General features: G+C 36.5%; 1 protein-coding gene, 1 long non-coding RNA gene and 1 pseudogene across 22 annotated transcripts in view; 2 read left to right on the top strand and 1 right to left on the bottom strand.

Annotated features, from left to right (window-relative positions):
- The window catches only part of BAZ2B (bromodomain adjacent to zinc finger domain 2B), a 382,320-nt gene that overhangs the window by 289,750 nt on the left and 69,103 nt on the right, over positions 1-23,467 (bottom strand). For all 21 annotated transcript variants that reach the window (XM_060302371.1, XM_060302369.1, XM_060302379.1 and 18 more), the window contains one exon: positions 5,439-5,802. The gene's annotated coding sequence lies outside the window, so the exon portion shown is untranslated. The remainder of the gene's footprint in view (positions 1-5,438; positions 5,803-23,467) is intronic.
- Positions 4,482-7,260, top strand: LOC132597614 (uncharacterized). Its single transcript, XR_009564620.1, has 2 exons — positions 4,482-4,616; positions 4,923-7,260. It is a non-coding gene; the product is annotated as an uncharacterized lncRNA (long non-coding RNA).
- LOC115851032 (small ribosomal subunit protein eS6-like) lies at positions 17,724-18,587 on the top strand (annotated as a pseudogene).

Below are 23,467 nucleotides of genomic sequence, written 5' to 3'. Positions count from 1 at the left end.
TTATAAAAACAACTTTTCAAAGCATTAATTTATTTCTAAAAACACCTTATCTTACATAGTAAATTCTAAATATGTGGGATAAAAACTGTACTTACTTTCACCTCATATTCTTATAAGAGCTATTCATTTAAAAAGCTCAATGTTTAACTTAAAATATCAGTTCTCTTAGATATTTTACATCTCAAACTATGTTATGACTTGCCACAAATCACAAAGCATTCAAAACACATTTGAAAGTCATGTAAATTCGTTTTAGTTTAAGCTCCATATGTAATTGTAAATCAATCAAATATATTTATTGTTCATAATTCCAAAGTTAATAGAGTCAACAGAAAAACTTATGAATGAAAGTTTAAACTTTTTATGACTCTTCTGTTTAGAACTGCTTTCCTTTAAGAAACCCAATGTGGAAAAACTCCTACTTAAATTACGGGATGCTTATTTGCACTACAAATAAAATTACGTCATCTCTAAAACTGAGCTAAGCATTGAGCTTCCTTTAAAAAAAGCTTACATTTAATATACAACTCAATTTACCATTTAGTTTATATGAATATCTGACATGACACAAATATTTTATGAGTAAATATATTTCTCAAAAATTGAATCATAGGCTAAGGTAACAGAATAATTTCAAGAAACTGCATGGTGATTATACTAAAAGGTTATATAAAAGCATTATTATCCAAATATAAATTTTACCTTTAGTCTCAGTAATGTATGATCTATTTAAAAGAAAAGCATGTTCAGAAAACTTATTATTTCAGGAAATCATAATTCTGAAATCACTCAGCAGTGTATTATAAGTGTTTAAATTTGTTTATATTGTATAAGAAGTCCTTTTAATGGGATTTACCTCAGCAAATTATCTATTCTAATTATCAATTTCATTTTAAGAATTTTTTAAAAGCAAACTTTTAAGTATGTTATAAACGTCAAGCTCTTTGAAAAACTGTTAGTGTACTTAAAGATTTTAAAATTAAAAATCAATAAATATTACAACTAGAAAATATCTCTTAACAGTGATAAGCTACGTTTTATCCTTAAACTTATCACCCTTACGTTTTTTTTACACAAATTTTTTTAAATGTGTTTTTTTCTGTTGAGATTATCACTCTTAATTCTCTCTTCCGATCTCCTCACCCACCAAAAAAAAAAGCAAGTAATTAGAAAAAGTAGAAAACACTTTGGCATCAATGGTGATCTGACATCATTTTAGTACCACAGTATGATAGTTGAAACTACCAATAAAAGTTACTAGTACAATAAAAATATAATTTCAAATTTTAAAATCATTTAATGACTAATAGTCAATTATTTAGTGATATTTTACCTCCTTATAAAGAAAAGTAAACCCCAAATTGCCCTTTTCCTCAATAATTCTTTTCTCCTCTGATTATCTTCTGCAACAAAAGTTTAAAGAAATGTTTATTCAAACAAGTCAACATTTATTAAATAAAGCACAGTATTTTTAAAACCTTATGATATAAAATATTTAATTAAATACAAGCAAAAACTTCTTAAAATACTTCGCTAGGTAACTGAATTAATCCCTCAGAATATCAAGTTTATTAAAAATCATTAAACCTTGATGATGTAATTTCATCTAGGGGTCAAAATCCCCACATTACTTTGTGCTAAATCATACCTTCTTTTGGTGGTTCTAGCTAGGACTAGGTCAAAAACCCAAAAACTACAACTTAAAAGCTTTCTTTGAGAAACCTTTAAACCTAAAAGTAATCAAGTTCTAATGCATACTTTCACTAATTCAAGGAGATAAGACAAAAAACTGAACTTTCATGCAACTGTGATATCCTACATCTTGTATAGTAACACAAAAGTAGCAACAAAGACATTAACAATTGCAGTTGGAGCTGGGAGTGACTGTTCTGTTTCAATTCAATGACACCACTAATGGCTTCTTAGCAGCTCCATGAAATCAACCAGCTGTCAAGTTGATGCATCAGAAGGAACAGTTATGCACTCCCATAAGAAAAAGCAACACATCAGGATGTTTGGCAAAACATCTGCTCCTTTACACTGCAGTTCTATAATAAACATGCAAACAAAGAAATGGGAGAAAGGGCAACAGAATTAAAATTCCAAGGTTTCCATTACAGTCTCATATGCATTTTAAATAAATGGCTTATAAAAATAAAAACAAATTTCTGCCAAATTGAATACTTTTATTTTAAATCTTTTGAAAATGCAAAATATAATTACTCAGATTCTTCTAGAAAGGAAAACCTACACACAAATCTTTCCATTTTTAAAACTGAGAGTAAACTATAGTTACCAAGTAAAACCTTATTATTGTTATGCACAAACCCAAAAATTAATACTAAAATATACCCTTCTTTCATTTAATATGTATTTAGTAACTTATGCCAACAGTACTCTATTAAATGCATTTCCAAGACTGCAGAGTCTAAAAATATTTTTCAGTAGTGTTTGAAAGAGTAAATGCTGCTACACAGTTCAGCCCTAGTTTAACATATAATAACAGTAAATATACTATTCTCTGTATTTCAAAATATATATCTACTCCTACTTCTCTCCAAACCATTATATGAGTACAACAATATTAAGTTCTTATAAATAACTTCCTGTTTTAAAGCATACAATTGGATTTTCTAAAAAAAAAACTCTTGTCATCACAGGCTTAAAATAATTTTATATTCAACAATTCGTTTCAAACATTTGTAAAATCTTACTTTTTTCTATCTGAAACTTACAAGCACCTCAATGTGTCTAAGTTATTGATTATGCAGCACAGTGACAATATGTACAGTGTTTACAATAGGTGTGAGACATCAAATGTACTTAACTAACATTTTCTTAAACTGCTTATCCTCTGTTGCTTGCCATTTATAATCTGCCAAATCTTCTAGTCCTTTGTTGCATGTATAATTTAGAACCATCTGTTCTATGTGCTTTTAACTATTTAAACATTTTTCACCTACCTACAATTCACATAAATGGCAGGCTCAATTCAGTCAAGCTTTCTATATAGCGTTTTACATAAAGCAAATCCCTAAATAAATAACATAGCAGAAAACACCAAATATGACTGCTACAGAGATAAAAGCATACCACATACAACATAAGTTTTTATGTGTTAGACAAACCTTTTCAATGTACTCAGAAATGTTTCTATTAGCTTTTTTTGAGTTAACTGTAGTCAATGTTTTTCCCCAACCCAGAAGACAAAGAGAATGCAAATTAAATAGACAGTTTCATGTCCTTGTTAGAAGAGAAGTAAATATGCTGACTGAAAATGACTACAGCAGACAGAATTCCACTTTCCCATTCAATTTACAGTGCCTCTTATTTATATACCAGTCAGTGTATCATTAAGTTTGATCATGTGACCAACCGAACTTTAGTGAGGTGAAAAACTATTTTAGACAAGCAAATTAAAACGCCAGTTTTACTGTTTATCTTTTCATAATGGTTGACAAAGGGCATATAACTTTAGATTATAGAATATATTTTAAAATCTATTCTGCCTTTTAAATACTAACTACATTTTCACCAATAGTTTTACTTAATACTGCTACTAAATTTTTAAAGTTTCCAGTATCTCCAGGTATTTTCAATAGTTGTACCTTTTCAAATGTAAAGGCATATGTAAAATATATAAGTTAATTACAAAAGGGGATCTAAGTCATCTAAAATAAGTATACGTAAATATTAACCAAGCTGATTAAAGACAAATCCACAGAAGAGAGTGGAGTAAATAAGAAAGGAAACATGTTAATTAAAAATAACATTCAAATCCTTTAAAGAAACATGCAGACAAAAGCTAAGTGAATACCAAAGGACACTATAAAAGTTACCACCATTTTTTTGCACATAATTTTCCACCTGTTACCAAAACATAAAATGTGCAGAAACTGAGGGCTCACTTTGAGAGAACACAAAAATAAGCAGCACAGCTTATCGTCAGCCTGTTAAGTTACATGGTCCTTTACATGGTCGCTTAAAACAGGAAAAAAATTAAGCGAAAAATTTACTCCTGGGAAAATTTCTCCATAAAGTTTACATGACGTCACTGGACCCCCTGAACATTCCCTAAACTTTGTCTTACCCAGACACACTTTTCGACTTTCTAAGGCTTCTTTCCATTCCTTAAAAAATAAGAAAAAAAAAAAAAGAGGGACTTGGGAATAAAAATTGCCCAAGATGGCGAAACGCTTGTTGTTTAGAGGGCAGAGGGAAAAAATGGAGGATATTGTAATATACACAAAGGGATAAATTTCAACAACTCGGCCAAGGACTGCAGCTGCTTCTCTCTTTATAAGGAAGCAACACACAAAAGATAAATACAGAGGGAGAGAAAAGAAGAGAAAATCTCCCAAACAGCAGGGCCAGCTCTGACTCTCCGAACACTTCCTTCCTTTCCCAAGTCCCAATTCTAGGGTTCGTGGAACTACTTTAAGAGGAGAGGAGCCGCGAAAGGGAAGGGGGGAGGGGGAGCAACAAGAACACTAGAAGACCGAAGAAGAGTTGAGAGCAGGGGGCAGCTCCCGGGGAAGAACTGCTGGGAGACAGACATTACTGTCGGAAAAGCTATGCTCCTCTAATCCTCTGCGTACTGAAACAGACCTTCACAGGTATCCAGATCTTTTCCCAGTCCCACCTGCACCCCCCCCCCCAGCTCACTTTCCGTAAACTCCTGAGCTCCAAGCTACTACAGGAGAGAGAGCAAAAGAGGCCCGAATCGGGGGGGGGGGGGGGGTGTAGCAGGCGCAGCTAAGCAGTCCTACAGGGAAGAGGGGGCGGAGGCAAAAAAGGGCAGCAGTAGGCGGACGGGGGGGGGGTATCTTGAAACTACCCCGGCGGGGATGGGGGGAGCAGCGGCTATTCCCGGGTAGGAACGGCGATCGCAACAGTGCCAGAGGTTGTTTTTTTTTGAGAAGCCAAACTGTTGTCGGCGACCTGAGCGCTGGAAGCCGAAGGGAGGAAGGACACGCGAAGCCCGGGCGGCCGAGCAGGGCGGCCGGCACAAAGGAAGCAGACTCGCCACGGCAGCGTATGCCCGCGCCGGCGAAGGCACGGCCCGCGGCCCTGCTAGACCGAAGTCCCGCACCGGCAGCTAGGAATAAAGTTTACATTCTCCTGAGACCGCACCCCCCCTCCCACCCAGAACCGCGCATCTCCGCGTCCTCCTCCCCCAAACTGCACTCGGGACCCCGAGCACCACCCCAGCCTTCCAGCCAGCACAACAAAGAGACAGACCGACCGGCGAGGGTAAACAGCCGCGGCAGGGCGAGCAGGGCGAGCAGGGCGGGCAGGGCGAGCGCCTCGAGATAAGCAACTCTGGAGTCACCCGCTCTCTGGAGCGTAGTTTCTCCTTTTCGGTTTCAACCGGCTTTACGATATTTGGAATTTTCATCGTCACCCGCACCCCTCACACCCGAGGATTTTAAACTCACCTTTACTTTCGAACTGAGAGTTGCGGTTGATGGGATTTTTGCCTTCCCCAGATGGTTGAAGGTTACGATTTTTGTTTTTGGAAACCCCACCACCTCCTTATTTCTATTATTATTTTTGCAAGAGAAGTATAAAGAGAGTTGGAGTGGAGGTGAAATTTGTGATCGGGAAAGCCCTGGACGCCCTCCTTCTCCGTCTTCCGCCTCTCTCTCTCTGATTAGTTCCTATCCAGCAGCAGATTGAAGCAGGAGATGATTCTTCTCAAGGTTTGTTCAGCAGCTTCACTTCTAGGCGAAGGCTTCATGAACCAAGTGACGTCAACCAACGAGGCTTCTCTCTCTCTCCTCTCTCTAACAATGAAAGTTGCTGTTAACAAGGGAAAAAAGAGAATTGTTTATACCATTTCAGTTCCAATAATAAATGACCTATCAGCTCCTAAAGTAGCCAAGGGAGGGAGGGGGTTGCTTCTTCCTCCCAAGAATCCTGTAGCTTTGAGTTTGCACCGATCCTTGTCCCAGGAAAAAGTTAAGAAACTCAAATGTTTTGTTTTGCCGTTAAAAGTAGAGAAGACAGAAAATAGGATTGAACACGTAATTTTAAAAAAAAGTACACTGGCGAATAGGGAGCATATATTAACCATTTCTACCTAAACTTTTTTGTCTGTAAACTCAGAATTTGGTTAAACTCTAAAAGCCAACTAATGTAATATGCCAAAAATTCGTGGATGTTTGGAACTCAAAATAAAAAAGCAGGACGCAAAATGGTCCCGGGGTAAAACGTTACTGCCCTGACACCGGCAAGTTAAGCTGCTGTAATGTTTATGGATTGAGTTAAAATTTATATAAAACGTTAAAATAGTAAATCATTTTAAAGTTATACGTTAGAACTGTAAAAGGTAACCTCAGTAGTTTTTCCCCCCAGCTTCTGAGAGGGCAAAAGAAAAAGGGGGGAGGATAGCTAATTGTACGAATTAGAACACTTAAAAAATCAAGTGAAAACTGGGTAGCCCATTGCTCCATCTTTAAATTACACACAAGGTATGCTATTTGTCTATCCCCAGAATTTCTTCCAACTTCCTATTTTTTACCCTTCCATTTTCTCCCACCAATTTCAGCATCCTAAAACCAAAAAAGTTAAAGGTGAAGTCCACCCAATTCCCTCCTACGGCACACCACCCTGTAGCTTCCTAAAAATGATTCTTTTAAAAAGGTCTTAACCGTGGTAACGCTTTATTACCCAAGAAGATAAATAATTTAAAAATTTTTTCATTGAGGTAGTGTTTTTCCCCTGGAACACATTAAAGTCTCAAAAGTTCATATAATTAAAACTTGCATAATTTAATTTTCAGGATAAAGAGCAAGTGAAAGGCAAGCTATAGAAAATTAATTTGACCATATATGTATATTTTGTACATGCATATGTGGATAAATGTATCTTAAAAGATGCTATTGTTTTATGTTTCCTCTTCAGCCACTGGCTGTGATTTTAATTGTGCTGGAGGATCTTCATTAGTATTAACACATGGGGAGATTTCACAAAGCTGCTTCATTAAGACAAAAAAAAAAAGCTTGGCAGACTAGGTCTTTTTGCATGCACTGAGAATGTCAGCCTTACCTCGGTCATTTGTAACATAATAAGTGCAAGTACAATGATTGCAATGCAGGAGCGCTGGGGGGAAGGGCAGAAATACTGCCTGTCTAATAGGGATATCTGAAAAGAAGGCTGCTCATTATATAGTAAAATGTATGCTAAAAATTAGTGAAGATGATGTCTCAGGAGACTGATGCTAAATAAATTAATGTGCTGATATGTTTTTAATTATTATTTTTGTAGTAGTTTATTTCATTCTCAGGATTCACATTGAGCAGCAAAGCTGTGCTAGCATTTATTGATTTTTTTTCCCTGCCACATTCCCGGAATACAGATTTTAATCATTTCACTACACCACACTCAGTAATTTCATTAAAAACTGGAACCTTCCATCCCCAGAAAAGCATTTAATTTCAATGACATACAATTTCAGTCTTAGCAGAAAACTGTCTCTACAGTAAAAGCTGGCCTAAGGTTCAAATGCATAATTTAATCCTGAGTTTTCCATGCTCTGCATTCCTTTTGAAGCTATAATTTGAGTAACTACCTAATAACTGTAATAAGGATAATAATTTCCTTATAATATATTATTAACTCATATTTAATTAACTCAGAGGCCAAGCTCTGTACATGTATGACTGGTCAACAGTTCCACAATATCAAAATTTACTAATAATGTTACAGAAGAAAAATACAGACTACAACAAGTGTGGAAAGCCATCATTTACATATTACTTTAGCAAAGTAACATATAAAAAAGTTCATGCATTTTATAGAATAGTGGTCATTACTCAAAACAGTATTTTAAAATATTTGGAAGTAAACAAGACAATTCACTGATATTTCTATATGTAAATAAAGTATTTTAATATTAATATTTCAACAATCCATTTCTGATATTTTGCCTAATCACTAGCATTACTGTTGAAAATATTCAATTTTGAAAGGGTAAAAAGAAATAGCTAGATTCAAATTGTCTCAATTTTCATAAAGAATTCTCTTAAAACATTTCTCTTGAAATAAAGTTGTGGCACACTTGAATAACTTAGATAACTAGGATGTATCTTTTACTTAAATACTTTAAACAGTATACTGCAAAGCATAGTTCAATTTTTGGTTCCAATAACATTTTGAAATAATACTGGGTTTGAAGATGGCACATTGGTTTTCCAAACAATAAGTTTCATAAGAATATGTAATTTACATTGCCTAGTTTTTAGAGGAAAAAACCTGTGGGGGAAACTATTTAACATAAGAAAACTCATTTAGTAATTTAAAGTTTGGATATATGCCTAATCAATAGAAAAAATGGTTCACAGATAATGAAAGTGATTAACTTATAGAAAAATTCACATTAAAAATTCCTATCATTCTCCTGGGAGACTTTAGAACCACAGTTCAAAAAAATTTTTAAAGAGAGTGTGTGGATGTATATATATATAATTTAAAATTGAAGCCACATATAACACAAAGTTGTCTTTTCCTTGGTTGAATGATGAAGTAACTTAAAATAAGACTTAGTGTCATCAAAGGTTAGAATAAGGGATAAAACTGGTGATAATGAAGAACTTGATCTTGGTGTCTTTAAAATATATTAAAACTATATTTTTATTATCATCAGGGCTCTTTACATAGTTTGAAAAATATTTTTGCAACATTCTTAAAGGTGAAATACAGTTAAATGAAAATCAATAACAAAATAGTTGACAAATGAAAAACTCACACAGATTGATATCTAAAATTCATAAAATGAATTTTCTATATTTCAATAAAAAACAAAAGCTTCAATTTTTATATTAAAATATATCTTTAAAATAATTTGTTGTTATTTGGTAATTCAAATATATTAATTATCCAATTTAATCTACCTTTAAAACTGATTTTTAAAAATAATGATACACTAAAAATCTGAAACTGGATTACTCCAGTATTTGATACCCATTTACTAAGAAGTTGTGCCTAAATTATTTTTTAATATGATTCCTTCCCTTTTTCATGTTATCACATTTGATCATTTCAGAGATGACAACATAATCATAGAGCTGAGGGGGTAAAAAAAGAGAAAATAATCACAAGTTTTAAAATAATTTGTCTCCCGTAGCACTTAGTCTTCTACTTAAGATCATCATCTAAATCAATACCTGATGTAAAAGAATTTAATGATCAAATAGATCTTTTCCAATATAACTGATAATTATTTCTGAAATTCTATATGATACATACCTAAACTAATTACTAATACCAATAATTTAACTAAATTATAATGCCATAAACTAATTATTCCACCACTATAGACTAAATTGTTGCACTTTCTTCTATAAAGCATCATCTATTTTTAGGACCAAGACAGAACTTCTTAAACAGGCAGATATAAAGATGGACAGGTATTTACTACTGTAGGTATTGTACATGGACCTTCAAAGAGTAAGGAATTGCCATGGACAGAGAACAAAGTCTAGGCTGACTATAAACTACAAAAAGCCAAACGAAGGAGAGATCTTAATAGTAGAACAAGTTGGCCACTGTCATGTCTTGTTTCTGTTTCAATCAGTACAGACTAATGAAGCTTTATTTGTTTTCATTCACTGAACAAACATTTGAGTGCTTGCTGTATGCTGTGCACTCTGCTAGAGGCTGGAAAAACATGAAAAGCTCACATTCTGGTTGATGTTGAAAGTGTGAAATTCCTGGGAGATTACAGACTCACAAAAATCACATTATAAAGATACAAATAATAAAGTTTTGTGAGAATAAAGAGAATGGGGCAACTAATTCTGACTGAGAGTCTATAAAAAGCTTTATCAAAGAAATGCCATTTGAACTGCATCTCAAATACTGAGAGCTTACCAGGCAAGGAAGGCAGGAGCAGCTTCTAAGTGAAAGAAACCATAAATTTAAATGCAAAGAGCTACTAGGTGTGATGTCCATCCACTAGTGAGAAATTCATTGTAACAGGAATATTCAGTGTGAGGTGTGGAATAACAGGAACTAAGGAGGAAAAGGAGGCTTGGACCTGAGAGTGAAAGGCCTTAAGTACCATGGTTGAATTTATCCTGAGAGCCAACAAAGGTCAGCAAAGAAGTGACATGATCGACCTTATTTTTAGGGAAAATAAACTGTGTAGGCAGTGCAGATAATAGACTGTAGTATGAAGAGACTGCTTAACAGTCCATGAGAAAAGGGGTAAGAGACAGTGGTATTGGAGGTTTAAAGCCAGACGTTTTTGAGGTAAAATGTGGATTTTGTGACCAACTGAAAACAGAGGGAGTTAAAGGAAAGGAAGAACTAAAGGAAAACTAGAGAGGCTTCTGGCTTAGGGAACTGGGTAAATGCTGCAGTCACTTAGTAAGGTCCAGAATACGTAAGGTAAAACAAATCATAAGGTAGTCTGGAATTAGACCTTGAATTTATGCTTTGTAAGTTTTTTGGGGGTTTTTTTGCCACGCTGCGCAGCATATGGGATCTTAGTTCCCTGACCAGGGATCGAATCCGCACCCCCTGCATTGGAAGCGCAGTCTTAACCATTGGATCGCCAGGGAAGTCCCCTTAGGTCATTTTTAAATGGGATTATTAAAATCAACTGGACAGCTTTTTCAAAATATACATACCCAGGCCCAATATCTAGAGATTCACTAGGTCTGGGTGGGGGTCTAGTATTTATTTCCTTTTTTAAAAAAATTCTGATGGTGCTTCAAATAAACACTGCTGATTAAGAATGCTGTTGTGTGACCTCCCTGGTGGTTCAGTGGTTAAGACTCCACCCTTCCACTACAGGGGGCATGTGTTTGATCCCTGGTCGGGGAACTAAGATCCTGCATGCCGTGCCACAAGGCACACAGCACCACCACCACCACCCCCAAAAAAAGAATGCTGTTATAAGCACAAGTTGGTTATAAAATTCATTTGGAATAAAAAAAAACAAGAAAAGCCTAGAAAACTCTGAAAAAGAGCATTGGGAGTAGGGGGAGGGTGTAATATCAGATATTAAAATATGCTATAAAGGCTTAATAATTTAACAGTGGCATTGGCACATGAAATAAAAAGACCAATAAACACAATAGAAAGTTGAGAAATTACCCAAGTGCATATGGAAATTTAACTTAGACAAAGGCTGTATCTCAAAGCAGTAAGGAAGAGATGGACGTTTTCATAAGTGATGTTGGGATAACTGGGTAGTCATAAGGAAAAAGACGAATTTGGATCTGTTCCAAGAATAAATTTCAAAAAGATCAGATATTTAAATATAAAAATTTGAACCACACAAGTACTAGGAGAAATTATGGGTCAATTCCTCTATAGGTGGAGAGTAGGGAAAACGTTCCTAACAATGGTCAAAACTAGATGCAGTAAAGTGAAATATTGGTAAATCTCAATATGTAAAAATAAAAAGCTTTTGTATTGAGAAAAAGAAAAAAATACTGCAAGTGAAGTATAAAGACAAATGAGAAACTGTGAAAAAAATCTGTAACATATCAGAGATAATTTAATAACCCTACATATAAAGAGTATCTAAAAATGAATAAAACACCAACACCCTGAGAGAAAAATGGCAAGAGATATGAACAGACATTTCACAGGAAAAGAAATGCAAATGCCCCTTAAATAGAAACATTCTCAACCTTGTTCATAAGAGAAATGCAAATTAAGAATCACTGAGATACTATGTCTCGCCCAACAAATTGGCAAAAATCCAAAAGTTTCACAACACAGCCTGTTAGTGAGGCAGTTGTGGGGAAAAGGAACACTCTCAAATATTCTTTGTTAGAGTGAAAAATAGAAAAACTCCAACGAGAGAGAATTTTACGGTATCTAGCAAAGTTACATATGCATTTATTTTGTGTCTAGCAAATCCCACTTCCAAGAATCTGACCAAAACTGAAAAAATATAAAATAAGTATATAAGAAAATATACATTGAAGCACTGTTTCTTATAGCAAAAGTCTGCATGAAAATTAATAGAGAAACCTCACTAAAATGGAGTCTGAAGGCCAAAAGAGGGAGCCCATGTACCAGTCAAGGTCCATACAATGATCCCAATAGGAAAAGACATACCATGCATCTCCAGCTGGAAGTGACACTGTTTTACTTACTACAAATGCCAGCAGAAGGAAGAAAGATCTCTTCCTTGCCTGGCAACAGCTCAGCCAATGAAACTGTCACAACTCATCCAATTAAGAGCCATTATACTTTGAATTCCCAGTTTCCTCCAATGGACTTTTTGTTTATCAACATCTCTCCCAACTTCCCCTTCTCCTCTATAAAAAAATTTTCTTTCCTTTTCTTTATTGGACTTGCATGTGATTCACAGAGTCGCATGTCACGAATTGCAATTCTTTGCTGCCCCCAAATAAACCCATTTTGCTGGTAAAATATCTGACCGTTTATTGTTTTAGATTAACATCTGGAAATAACACAAATCTCCATCATAGGGAAATGGCTGAATTAATTATGGTACACACATACAGTGAAGTACTATGCAATTTTTTAAAAGGAATAAAGAATATATGGAATATAAAGTATTTCACTGTCAGCTCCAGTATTTTGTTAAGTAAAAAAAATCAAAGTAGAGAAAAGCATCTATGGCATGCTACCATTCATCTATATATGTATTTCACTTTTTAAATGAAATGAAAAGTCAAAACCTTAAAACACGTGGTTACCTGTAAAAAGGAAAAGAGCAGGGTAGTAAAGATAGAATAGTAGGAAGGTTTCTCATAAAAATGTGATTTTGGAAACATAAAATAATTTACATAATTATAAAACAAAAATACATTAAATTTTAAAAGCAATCCCTTCTAAATGAAATAAATGAACTTAATTGTATATGGAGTTGGTGGCATAACCATACAGAGAAGAATATTCTAAGTGACTTGAAATACAGTAATTTTTAAAAATCACATACAAACACAATAATTTAACAGTACTTTCCGCATAGGATTTAAACTAAGAAAATGAACTTTAAAGAAGCAACAAAATAGGAACTTAATTTGTTATCATTAGCCATAGTTTTGTGGTATTAATTGGCAGTGTTATTGTAATATTATTGTATGCATAGTCTGAGAAAAAGCAAATGGATAATTAAGTTGGTGTTTTTGATGTGGGACAAAAAAGAAACAGATGTAAAATCAATGAGTTACATAAAAATTCTGTGATCATGAATTTGAACTGGATGTATTAGAATGAACTCATCACATATTTTATATTTAAAAATATATATTTCTTAGTTCTACCCACTGTAAATGCCTAAAACCAGGGACTACTTCAGTAGCAACAAGCACATACTTATGTTTCCAATTATGGACACTAAACATCATTTGCCCCTGAAACAAATTCCTTGAAGCAAAGGTTGATTCTAGGTTTGGGATAGGTAATGGCCAAGATAAGCCTAAAATACCCTATCATACCTTTAAGCATGAAAACTATCAAAGATTATTGGGGTCATATAAAAAGGACTTGAGAGTAAATTTGAAGAACCCAACTTGAATTGGCTCCCACTGGCCAAAGATGAGACAATCTGAACTTGTTAAGAATAACTACAATGGATTGAAACATAACAAATATATCTTAAGACATGAGTTCTAATGATACTTAAAAAACACATTGTTCACCTTTGAAGAATGCTAGGGAACCAACTCATTACTTTGAAAACTGGTAAATAAAGGAAACAAATTAAGACTTTATTCAACATTTCATATCAAATGTACCTTAGGAAACCTAATTTGAAATTGTGTTTGTATGTATACATATATATGTATGAAAGAAGGTCTGTATATGTATTATATGTATATATGTATGTATATGTACATACGTATATATACATATATCTCTTAAAATTTGAACATAAGATTTTTTTTAAATGAAATGTTATTGGTCTGCACTAACAGTTATTATGATCAAGTGTACAATTTACCTGTGAGTTTCAAGGCAGATAAAACAAAGAGGGAACAGGATACTATTCTTGTCTGATAAATAAGAAAGTAACCAATTCAATAAGACAAACTTAAAACATTGGAGTAAAATGTCAAAGTTTTGATGTAATCTTATAGCCAATGCATAGACATCATTTGTATGGTCTTTCTTATAGCAATCCTCCATAAAAGCCAAGGGCATATGATGAACATGTTAAGTTGATTGCATTAAATCAATTAACAAATCAGTCACATAAGGCTGTGTAGATTATGCATGGGACCACTCCAGGGGCAGCAGTGTGATGAATCCAACTCATACAAGCACATGCTGTCAAAAATTAAATCTTTAGGGATTCTTCAAGCTACTAGTTAAACACAGCCATTACCAAAAATAAATATTTTCAAACTTATATTAAAAACAAATAAATACAACTCATCACTTCTTATTTTATTATGCTTTACTATTATCGATGCCCTTGAGGTTATTTATGTCCATTGTAGCATGCAGAAAAAGCTATACAGTGGTGTGCTACTGCCCATCTCTTCCCAACTCTATTACCAGTGATATCACATTGGTAGCTTGAAACAGACCACAGTGGGAATGTTTACAACCTAGAAATCGGCAAATGCTACAAATCAGGGCATGAGCTTAATGTTTTGTTGATAGTCTAGACCAGGGGTCCCCAAGCCCTGGGCCACGAACTGGTATCAGTCCATGGCCCATTGGGAACTGGGCCGCACAGCAGGAGGTGAGCAGTGGGCAAGCGAGCAAATCTTCCTCTGTATTTATAGCCGCTCCCCATCTCTTGCATTACCGCCTGAGCTACACCCCCTGTCAGATCAGTGGTGGCATTAGATTCTCATAGGAGTGCGAACCCTACTGTGAACTGTGCATGTGAGGCATCTAGGCTGCGCGCTCCTTATGAGAATCTAATGCCTGATGATCTGAGGTGGAGCTGAGGTGATGATGCTAGCAGTGGGGAGCGGCTGCAAATACAGATCATCATTAGCAGAGAGGTTTGACTGCACAGAGACCATAATAAATCAGTTGCTTGCAGACTCATATCAAAACCCTATCAGTGAGTGGCAAGTGAAAACAAGTTCAGGGCTCCCACTGATTCTGCATTATGGTGAGTTATATAATTATTTCATTATATATTACAATGTAATAATAATAGAAATAAACTGCACAATAAATGTAATGTGCTTGAATCATCCTGAAACCATCCCTTCCTGCCCCCAGTCTATGGAAAAATTGTCTTCCATGAAACTGGTCCCTGGTGCCAAAAAGGTTGGGGAACCACTGGTCTAGACTCAAGTAATAGAAAAAAGTATTAATCAAATTAAATTTAAAGTGTTACGCTGAAATAAATAATCTTCTAATACTATTTTAAAACTATTAGTTAGTGAGAAGTCACATCATTGATGAAAAAGTAAAGTTTAATTTTCATCTTACTCTTTTACTTAGACAAAAATATCAATGACCATTTATGTTAACACTACATTCTTCAACAATTGCACACCTATAGGTTGGCTACAGACAGGGCTATAGAAACAAGAGTTTGGTAAAAATCAACCAAAGCATTCTGTAAGAATCAATCGCCTATATGGATTTTACAATACAGTATTGTATATGTTATTATTTGTAAATTGTAATTATTTTTATTCCCAGAAAGATTTACTAGCACACCTCTTTTGGGGAGGACCACGATCACTAGCCCTTGAGGAGTGCACAGTCCAACTGAGAAATGTAAATACTCCAAAGTATCTGATACAATGTGTTAAATACTCTAATAGAGGTATTCAAAGTGAAATGAGTACACATTAGAAGTGGTTATTTTTTCTGGGTGGAGATGGTGGAAGAAGAATGCATATCCTAATTTGTGAAACAGTCCATCTCATAGTAATAAAGCCTTCTTTGCATTATAGTTTGTCCTAATATATTATTTTCAGCACTAATGTAATAATTTAGCCCTAATGTAATAATTTAGCCCTGAAAGACAATTTTAGGCTTTTCAAGCTTCTGATACATGCTGCCATTGGGGCAAGCCACCTGAAATCACAGAAATGGTCTTTTTTAGGGTCATGAAGAAATTTTTTTTTTTTTTTTTTTTTTTTTTGCCGAGTAGCTTGCAGGATCTTAGTTCCCTGACCGGGGATTGAACCCGGACCCCAGCAGTGAAAGTGCTGAGTCCTAACCACTGGACTGCCAGAGAATTCCCATGAAAAAATATTTTTATATCATATCTGATTTCAAAAATTCATATGACTAACTTCCCTCTTGACAGCCAACCTGTTTCAAGGTGGAAAACAAGAGTTTTCTATTCACTGCTCATTTTTTTTCACAGCATTTTGAAGAATATATACTCAAGGACCAAAATTCAATCATAGGCACAATTCTCATGATTTCCTTTAAAAACTGAATCAAGATCAAAGTCCATATTGTTTACAGACAATTGTGTTCTGGCAATAATGCACTATGAGAAATAATATTCACGTGTCAACTCTTTAACTAGTGTAGAGATGTTGTTCCTGTTCTCTGCTTGTACTCTGTCAATACTGAATCCAACAAACCTTTTCCAGAAAATTTTTTGGCTCAGAAAATAACCACAAGCCAAAATTTAAAAATTTCTTCCCCTTTAAGCATGGATTTTCAGTGATTAAAAAGAAAAACAAACAAGAAGCTGTCAAGCACTTTTCCCTCATAAACAGTAAAACATCCATGTATGCTCTTTACATAGAAGGTTTCACCCAACTGTAAAGTATCTGTTAGCATGCACATGTTAAGAGTAGGTAGAGGGCTTCCCTGGTGGTGCAGTTGTTGAGAATCTGCCTGCCAATGCAGGGGACACGGGTTCGAGTCCTGGTCTGGGAAGATCCCACATGCCACGGAGCAACTAGGCCCGTGCGCTACAGCTACTGAACCTGCGCGTCTGGAGCCTGTGCTCCGCAACAAGAGAAGGCCGCGACAGTGAGAGGCCCGCGCACCACCATGAAGAGTGGCCCCCGCTCGTCGCAACTAGAGAAAGCCCACGCACAGAAACGAAGACCCAACACAGCCAAAAATAAATAAATAAATTTATATTAAGAAAAGAGTAGGTAGAGTAACTATGCTTTCTTATTACATCATTGATATTATAATGTCCAGAACTATCACATTAAAGGAATTCTGCCAATACTTGATCCTGAGTTCTTGCCAGACATAATATTTATTATTTTGCTGCAGGTTTAATAAACTTGGCAACTGTATGGTTTTATATCTACTTTTGCTCTGAGAAGTGCAACACTGAATTAATACTTCCTTAGCTTTAGTGTCTTTTCCACCTTTAGAGACAAAAATACTGGAAAGTGTTATTTTGTGCTTATTCTGGGAAGCTTTTACTGTTTTACCAGAATAGTTTACCCAAAAAAAGTCATCATATTTTGTTTAAAACAGAGTCAATGGCTTTAAAATACCCCAGCCCAGGGAATTCCCTGGTGGTCCAGGGGTTAGGATCCATGCTTCCACTGCAGGGGGCATGGGTTCATCCCTGGTTGGGGAAATAAGATCCCGCTTGCTACACAGATCCTAGCCCAAGTGCATTAAAATTACTTTTTATTACTTCTCTCTCTCCCCCATATATCTATAACCTTTCTCTCTCTTTCCCACTCTTGACTGAAGAGAGGCAATTGGAGAGAGAGAAAAAAAAATTATCCTCTGAGAGGCAAATCAAATGATAGAAATCACCTGGAAATAATATAAGTTGAGCTCTTTTTCTTGGCGCCTCGGAGGTGGTCGGCTGCTTCAGAATGAGGCTGAACATCTCTTTTCCAGCCACTGGCTGCCAGAAACTCATTGAAGTGGAAGATAAATGAAAACTTCGTAGCTTTTATGAGAAGCGTATGGCTACAGAAGTTGCTGCTGACGCTCTGGGTGAAGAATGGAAGGGTTATGTGGTCCGAATCAGTGGTGGGAACGACAAACAGGGTTTCCCCATGAAGCAGGGTGTCTTGACCCATGTAGTTTTGATTTGCATTTCTCCAGTGATTAGTGATGTTGAGCATCCTTTCATGTGTTTGCTGGCAATCTGTATATCTTCTTTGGAGAAATGTCTATTTAGGTCTTCTGCCCATTTCTGGACATGGCCAAGTCTGCCTACTACTGAGTAAGGGGCATTCCTGTTACAGACCAAGGAGGACTGGAGAAAGAAAGCACAGATCTGTGCGGGGTTGCATTGTGGATGCCAAATTGAGCGTTCTCAATTTGGTCATCGTAAAAAAAGGGGAGAAGGATATTCCTGGACTCGCTGATACTACTGTGCCTCATCGCCTGGGGCCCAAAAGAGCTAGCAGAATCCGCAAACTTTTCAGACTCCCTAAAGAAGATGATGTCCGCCGGTATGTTGTGAAAAAGCCCCTAAACAAAGAAGGTAAGAAACCTAGGACCAAAACACCCAAGGTGCAGCGTCTTGTTACTCCACGTGTTCTGCAACACAAACGTCGGTGTATTGCTCTGAAGAAACAGCGAACTAAGAAAAATAAGAGGCTGCAGAATATGCTAAACTTTTGGCCAAGAGAATGAAGGAGGCCAAAGAAAAACACCAGGAAGAGACTGCGAAGAAACGGAGGCTGTCCTCTCTGAGAGCGTCTACTTCTGAGTCCAGTCAAAAGTGAGACGTTCTAAGAGTAACAAATAAATAAGATCAGACATCAAAAAAAAGAAAAAAAGATAATATAAGTTGAATCTTTAAAAATGTCAAAAAAGAAACTTATGTACTGTGAATTTTTTTGTATGGCCAAAGAATAAGAAGAGAGGAGCTTTTGTGGCAGCTTTTTTTTTTAACATCTTTATTGGAGTATAATTGCTTTACAATGGTGTGTTAGTTTCTGCTTTATAACAAAGTGAATCAGCTATACATACACATATATCCCCATATCTCCTCCCTCTTGCGTCTCCCTCCCACCCTCCCTATCCCAGCCCTCTAGGTGGTCACAAAGCACCAGCTGATCTCCCTGCTATGTGGTCGCTTCCCACTAGCTATCTATTTTACATTTGGTAGTGTATATATGTCCATGCCACTCTCTCACTTCATCCCAGCTTACCCTTCTCCCTCCCCGTATCCTCAAGTCAATCCTCTATGTCTGTGTCTTTATTCCTGTCCTGCCCCTAGGTTCTTCAGAACCTTTTTTTTTTTTTAGATTCCATATATATGTGTTAACATACAGTATTTGTTTTATTCTTTCTGACTTACTTCACTCTGTATGGCAGACTCTAGGTCCATCCACCTCACCACAAATAGCTCAATTTCGTTACTTTTTATGGCTGAGTAATATTGCACTGTATATATGTGCCACATCTTCTTTATCCATTCATCTGTCGATGGACACTTAGGTTGCTTCCATGTCCTGGCTATTGTAAATAGAGCTGCAATGAACATTGTGGTACATGACTCTTTTTGAATTACGGTTTTCTCAGGGTATATGCCCAGTAGTGGGATTGCTGGGTCATATGGTAGTTCTATTTTTAGTTTTTTAAGGAACCTCCATATTGTTCTCCATAGTGGCTGTATCAATTTACATTCTCAACAACAGTGCAAGAAGGTTCCCTCTTCTCCACACCCTCTCCAGCATTTGTTGTTTGTAGATTTTTTGATGATGACCATTCTGACTGGTGTAAGGTGATACCTCATTGTAGTTTTGATTTGCATTTCTCCAGTGATTAGTGATGTTGAGCATCCTTTCATGTGTTTGTTGGCAATCTGTATATCTTCTTTGGAGAAATGTCTATTTAGGTCTTCTGCCCATTTTTGGACTGGGTTGTTTGATTTTTTGATATTGAGCTGCATGAGCTGCTTGTAAATTTTGGAGGTTAATCCTTTGTCAGTTGCTTCATTTGAAAATATTTTCTTCCATTCTGAGGGCTGTCTTTTCATCTTGTTTATGGTTTGCTTTGCTGTGCAAAAGCCTCTGTTTCATTAGGTCCCATTTGTTTATTTTTGTTTTAATTTCCATTTCTCTAGGAGGTGGGTCAAAAAGGATCTTGCTGTGATTTATGTCATAGAGTGTTCTGCCTATGTTTTCCTCTAAGAGTTTTATAGTGTCTGGCCTTACATTTAGGTCTCTAATCCATTTTGACTTTATTTTTGTGTATGGTGTTAGGGAGTGTTCTAAGTTCATTCTTTTACATGTACCTGTCCAGTTTTCCCAGCACCACTTATTGAACAGGCTGTCTTTTCTCCATTGTATATTCTTGCCTCCTTTATCAAAAATGAGGTGACCATATGTGCGTGGGTTTATCCCCGGGCTTTCTATCCTGTTCCGTTGATCCATATTTCTGTTTTTGTGTGCGGCAGCTTTTATGTGTGGCTTTTGTTGGAGGAATTGGGATCAGTTCTTTGAGATTTTCCTGGCGTTTCACCCTAACTACGTGGGGAGGGAACAAACTTATTCCTATAGGGAGATAGCCATTGGGATATAGACCATTCCCTCAATTCAGGAGTCCTGAAGCCTCTGCTTCTGCCAGGAAATCATCCCTAATCCTCACTTTTCACCTTTCAGACATCTCTTCCCAGCAGCTTTTTCTACTTTCACATAGTAAGAAAAAGAAAAATGTAAGGAGACTCTACACAGTTACTCCCCCTACTATTTCAGTTGTATCAATGATGAATCTCAAGATCATCATTAATCTTGACATTAAGATAAGATTTGGGGGAGAATGGGGCTGGGTGCCATTCCATGCTTTGGCAAATCTTTTTCTTTCCTCAGCTATCATCTTTTGAAATATATGACGTTGAGATTCTATCCTGTTTCTTATTTCTGGTTACTGCTGACAAATGTTTTGTTTTCTTTTTTTCTTCTGGTTCTGCTGTTCTTATCTTTTTTTTTTTTAATTGTTGAAGATCATATCATTAGGTATCAGAGGAGGGAAATTCTGTAGCTTCTTTCTACCATCTTTACACAGGAGTCTTTTTTTTTGGCCACATGCGTGGCTTGCGGGATCTCAGTTCCCCGACCAGGGACTGAACCCAGGCCACTGCAGTGAAAGCCCGGAATCCTAATCACTAGGCCACCAGCGAATTCCCCCTACACAGGAGTCTCTTTTCTTAATTGCAAACATGCTTAATTGAAAAAAAAAGTGTATTTATTTTTAGATGATAATGATACATAATAACAAAGCTTATAATCTAGAAGAATTTTTGTCTTTAAAGCCTAAAATCCTTTAATATATCCTTTAATTACTAGACCATATCATGTATTCTCTTTAATTGTCATTTAATTGTTCCTGAAATACTTATTGAATACCTATTACGTGCCAGATACTATTCTAGGTGCTAAGGATGCAGCAGTGAAAAAAGTAACTGCCTTCATAGGACTTACTTTCTCGTGGGGAGAGACAGGCAATAAACACAAGCAGACACATAGTGCATATCAGGGTCCGCAACCTTCTTCTGTAAATGGCCAAACAGTAAATGTTTTAGGCTTTAGAGGTCTCATGTCTCTATTGCGATTACTCAACTTTGTCATTGTAGTGAAAAACCAGCCATAGGCAACAGATAAAAAAGTGAGCATAGTTGTGTTCCAAGAAAACTTTATATGCAAAAACAGGTGGTAGCTAAGATTTATCCAATGGCCATAGTTTGCACACGCCTGCTATATATAATTTTGACATGTCTTACAGAAAAAAGTAGGGAAAGCAAGATGTACAAGAAGTTCTAGGAAAGGTGAGAAAGGGCCTCCTGATAAGACATCTGAGCACAGACTTTTTAAAAGTGAGGGAATAAGGCATGTAGTCTTATGGGGGAAGAGCTTCCCAAGCAGAGGGAACAAGATTTACAAATGTCCTGTGACAGGAGCATGCTTAGTTTGTTCAACAAACAGTAAATAGTCTGATGTGGTCAAGAAGAGCACCAAGAGATAAGGTCAAGAGAGTGCCATAGATGGCGCCATATTCTGCAGGGTTTTTGAAGCCATTATACAAAGATGTTGAATTTTTATCCTGAGGAGGAAACCACTGTGTGGCTTTGAGCAATGAAAGGACATGGCGTGACTTACCTTTGAAAAAGTTCTCTCTGGCTTTAGTATTAGAACAGACTGTAGTGAAAAAAGAATGGAAGTTAGACCATGTAGGAGATCGCTGCAAACTCTAAGCAAAGGATGATCATACTAAGGTTAGAACTGATGGTAGTGATTGAAGTAGTAGAAAGTGGTCAGATTCTTTATATATGTTGAAGGTAGAGGTAAAGGATCTGCTGATGGATTTGATATGTGCTATAAGAGAAAGAGTTCTAGTGAATGATGACTCCACGGTTTTTGTCCTCAGGAACTAGAAGGCAAAAGTTAGTGTTTATGTACATAGTGAGACTGCAAAAGAGCTGCTTTGGGTGAGGGTGTTGTGGTTTGGTGTAAATCAGTTGGTTTGGGACTTCCCTGGTGGTCCAGTGGTAAAGAATCCACCTTCCAATGCAGGGGACGCAAGTTTGATCCCTGGTCAGGGAACTAAGATCCCACATGCTGTGGGGCAACTAAGCCCACATGCCACAACTACTGAGCTCGTGAGCCTCAACGAGAGAGCCTGCATGCCCCAAACTACAAGGCCCACGCACTCTGGAGCCCCCACGCCACAATTAAAGAGCCCATGCACCCTGGAGCCCACACGCCACAACTAGAGAGAGAAAACCCACACACCACAACTAGAGAGGAGTCCGAACGCTGCAACTAGAGAGAAACCTGAGCGCTGCAACGAAGATATCTTGCATGCCTCAACAAAGATCCAGCACACCGCAACTAAGATCTGACACAGCCAAAAATAAATAATAAATAAGATAAATACATTTTTTAAAAAATCAGTAGGTTTGTTTGTTACTTGTTACATTGAAGACACTAATTAAATATCCAGGTGGAGATGTTAAGCACAAAGAAGGTTATATAAGTTTGGAGTCTGGGGTAAGGTCCTGGCTGGAAATACAAATCTGGGAGTTACTTGCTTATAGTATTTAAAATATGAAATGGTGAGATCAAAGAGTGACTTCACACAGACTAAGTTCTGTGATACTGCAATACTTAGAAGCTGGAGATATGAGGAAAAACCAGGAAAAGAAATTAAGAAGGAGTGGCTAGTGAAATGAGTACATCTTTTCATTCCCTTAAGGGTATTTTTTTTTTTTTTTTTTTTTTTTTTGTGGTACGCAGGCCTTTCACTGTTGTGGCCTCTCCCATTGCGGAGCACAGGCTCCGGACGCGCAGGCCCAGCGGCCATGGCTCACGGGCCCAACCGCTCCGCAGCATGTGGGATCTTCCCGGACCGGGGTACGAGCCCGTGTCCCCTGCATCGGCAGGCGGACTCTCAACCACTGCGCCACCAAGGAAGCCCTAAGGGTATATTTTTAAGAGCAGAGTTTATTTTTATCTTGATAAAAACTGATTTATCAGTTTTTACTTTTATTGATCCAGCTTTTGGAAATCTTAGTAGAAAATCATGAAGATTTTCTCCTTTCCTTATGTTTTGTTCTAGAAGCTTTATAGTTGAGGTCTTATTTACATTTAGGCCTGTGATC

The sequence above is a fragment of the Globicephala melas genome, chromosome 7 (genome assembly GCF_963455315.2).
Source record: "Globicephala melas chromosome 7, mGloMel1.2, whole genome shotgun sequence".
NCBI classification, from domain to species: domain Eukaryota; kingdom Metazoa; phylum Chordata; class Mammalia; order Artiodactyla; family Delphinidae; genus Globicephala; species Globicephala melas.
This window is presented reverse-complemented; position numbering and strand designations above follow the sequence as displayed.